Source organism: Cebidichthys violaceus, unplaced genomic scaffold (genome assembly GCF_023349555.1).
Source record: "Cebidichthys violaceus isolate CVI_PGR_0920_01 unplaced genomic scaffold, fCebVio1.0.p SCAF_185, whole genome shotgun sequence".
Taxonomy (NCBI): domain Eukaryota; kingdom Metazoa; phylum Chordata; class Actinopteri; order Perciformes; family Stichaeidae; genus Cebidichthys; species Cebidichthys violaceus.
In genome coordinates, this window is record NW_027176356.1 from 55,001 (window position 1) to 58,481 (window position 3,481).

At 43.9% G+C, this 3,481-nt stretch overlaps 1 protein-coding gene across 1 annotated transcript in view; it reads left to right on the plus strand.

The window, feature by feature from the left end:
• The window catches only part of LOC137874317 (A-kinase anchor protein 6-like), a 98,393-nt gene that overhangs the window by 4,864 nt on the left and 90,048 nt on the right, over nucleotides 1-3,481 (plus strand). The window lies entirely within an intron of this gene.

Sequence of the window (3,481 nt, forward strand, 5' to 3'; positions counted from 1 at the left end):
CTATTGTTTCCTGTATCACAACCTCTTCTTCTATTGTTTCCTGTAGCTCAACCTCTCCTTCTATTGTTTCCTGTATCACAACCTCTTCTTCTATTGTTTCCTGTAGCTCAACCTCTCCTTCTATTGTTTCCTGTATCACAACCTCTTCTTCTATTGTTTCCTGTATCACAACCTCTTCTTCTATTGTTTCCTGTAGCTCAACCTCTTCTTCTCTTGTTCATTCATCTTTGAGATAATAATACATATTTCTGTCTTTGAAACAGGAGCAGAACAAACACAGACTTAGAAGAATATCATTATAATGCAAGTCATTGTATTTCTTAAGCATTAATATTTATCATCATTAAAACTAAGGAAAGAGACAGAGAACATAAATACACTCTATGACACATACTTCTGTCCAGAGAGCTGAAGAAGAAGAGACAAAGACAGAAATGAGGGAAGAGAGAGAGGACAAACTAGAAGAAGAAGAATAACGAGAGAAGCACGACAAAAAGACACGACCAGAAAGAGAGAGAGACGTGAAAGACATCGTGCTGCTGACATTAATTGCAGGGAATTATGGGTAATTTACGTCATTTTGTTTTCAACCAATGAGGCGGGTTAGAAAGGTGTCGTTTTTCTGCTCTCCTTTATTATTATCATTTTTTATGTTTGCCTCCACCACAAAACACTAAAGATATAAAACTGTGAAAACAAACAAAGAAGAATTGGGTGAATGTGAGAAGGGGGGGGGGGGGGGGGGGGGGGGGGGGGGGTGAATGAGAGGGAGAGGATGGAAGGAAAGAAGAGGATATCAGGAAGGAGTGAGAGAAAAGGGAATAAAGATTGGAGGGTGAGGAAAGGAAAAGAAAGGAAAGGAGGAAGAGGAGAGTTGATGTTGCCTTCAGGTGCTCCAACCAACATCAGAGTCTTAAACCTGCTTTAAGGTGAATTTTAGACATAAATACCACGAACACTTCACCCTCACAGTCGATGTATGTGTTCAGTGGCAGAATGTGTGAAAGTGAAAGTACAGATTGTATAACTAGAGCGACGTGAGACGTCAACAGCCGGCGTTAATAAAGCGTTGCAATGTGTTGCAGCATCTGGCTCTTTACTGTCCGACCCGGTGGGCTTTGAAAACAAGGCCCGGTTCACTCGTTGGGTTCCCCAGTCTGCTCCCAGTTCTCCCATTAACCACAACTGGAACGACTGGAGCAGCAGATCCTCGGCTGCACCGGGACAATAAAGCTGCTGTAAACATAATATTTGGCTGGTTTTATATTTCCATCAGCTGCTTCTCCTTTTGGACGTCTGCCAAGTGACAATAACGTCTTCAGAAGTGATATTCTGCTCTGAGTTCAGGAGGATTTTTGAAATGGTGACAGATCAGATATTATCATTTATTCATGTTTTATTTTATATTAATGTTGCCATCTTTACCAACAATTGGGCTTCATGCAAAAACATTTTCACATTCTTACCCTGAACCTCTCTTTTTTAAAGCGTGGCAACCTCATAACTTAAAGCTGCATTCTCTCTAGTGTCCACCAGGGGGCGACTCCTCTGGTTGTATAGAAGTCTAGAACAGACCATAAAGCAGGGATGATTTAGGGGCGGGGCCACACGCTGATTGTTCCGGTTGTTCCGCGAGAGTCGATGTTTGGACGGAGAGGAACCGACGGACTGAAGAGGATCGACAGGTGGAAGTCAGGTGACACGACGCTCACTGTCAGTCATGAAGGAGAGTTTGAACTTCCTGTTGGAGAGCTGAACTGCTTCCTGTCCAACTAATGTACAGACAAGCAGCATCAAGAGCCGGCCTGACATTCTGCAAGCAAAGGTTAACACACACACACACACACACACACACACACACACACACACACACTCATCGTCCTGCTATCATTGCCAAGTCCAAAAGGTCAACTTCATGCTGATTGGTGATAGAACTATCAAATGAGCCAATCAATAGCCAGGAGGGAAGAGGAGGAGGAGGCTCCAGAGGAGAGAGATGAAGAGCCATCTAAGACGGCAACACATCGAGAGAGAGAGAGAGAGAGAGAGAGAGAGGAAGGGGAGGAAAGAGACAGAGAGGTAAAGGAAGGACACTGAGGGAAGAGGAAGCAGAAGATGCAGGCAGGTCAACATGTCATAAAGGAGGGAGAGAGAGGAGGGAGGTGTGGACGGAGAGTTGAGGGTGAGAGAAGAGGAAGAGGAGGGTTGAGAAAGGTCAACACATCAATATTGGAAAGAGAGAGATGAGAAGGTAACAGTAGAGAGGAGGAGAAGTCAGGGTGTGTCCTCAGGTTTAATGCTCTGTTCTGGATATAATGAGAGGTTTTCATACACTGACATGTAACATATAATTATTATTATTAATATCTTCATCAGCGTCACGATGTGTTCAGATACACACAATCACTCACATGAGGAAAGACAAGGGTTGAAAGAAATATATGGAGAGACGGAGAGAGAGACAGAGACACAGAGAGAGAGAGAGAGAAAGAGAGAGAGAGACAGGAGAGATAGAGAGAGAGAGAGAGAGAGAGAGACGAGAGAGAGAGAGAGAGAGAGAGAGAGAGACAGAGAGCGATAACAGCATCAGTGGGTTATTGCAGACACTCAGAACTGTCGCCGCTCCTCGTTTTTAATCAAAAGCAACAATCGACAAGTGGACAGGTGACCAACACACACACACACACACACACACACACACACACACACACACACACACACACACACACACTCTCTCTCTCACCTCTTCAGGGAATTAAAGTGATATTGAGCTCTGAGCAATAACTGGAAGAGTGGAATTATTACTCCAGGGCTGTGTGTGTGTGTGTGTTAGAGGTCCAGTACTGACCACAGCTCTCTCTCTCTCTCTCTCTCTCTCTCTCTCTCGCTCTCTCTCTCTCTCTGTCTCTCTCTCTCTCTCTCGCTCTCTCTCTCTCTCTGTCTCTCTCTCTCTCTCGCTCTCTCTGTGTGTTGAACTGCAGCAGCCGTTCACTACAGATATTAGAACATTTCTATCAATAAAGAGACAATAATCTTCATATCAGACCGTTGCAGTGTGTAATCATCTCAAACATGAAAGTTCCTCTGATCCTCCTACTTGTCTCCTTGACTCCTTAAAATCCTGCAGAACAAGTGTGTGAATATGACTCCTCTGGTTGTATAGAAGTCTAGTCTAAAATGACTCTACTTCTGTCTTGATTTATTACTTAAGACTTGAAAAACTTCAGTGACATTTTCCTACTGAAGTCCAGCAACACGTGTCAACTTCTGCCTAGTATATGAACACAGTCTTTTCAAAATAAAGTTCTGTCTTCACAGGAAACTACTTCTGTTTTACCTCAAATCTTTCTCCTCATGTCTCCCTGCTCTGTGAGTAGAGCGCTGTGTGTGTGTGTGTGTGTGTGTGTGTGTGTGTGTGTGTGTGTGTGTGTGTGTGTGTGTGTGTGTGTGTGTTCTGGCTCGCTGTCAGACATGAAGATGG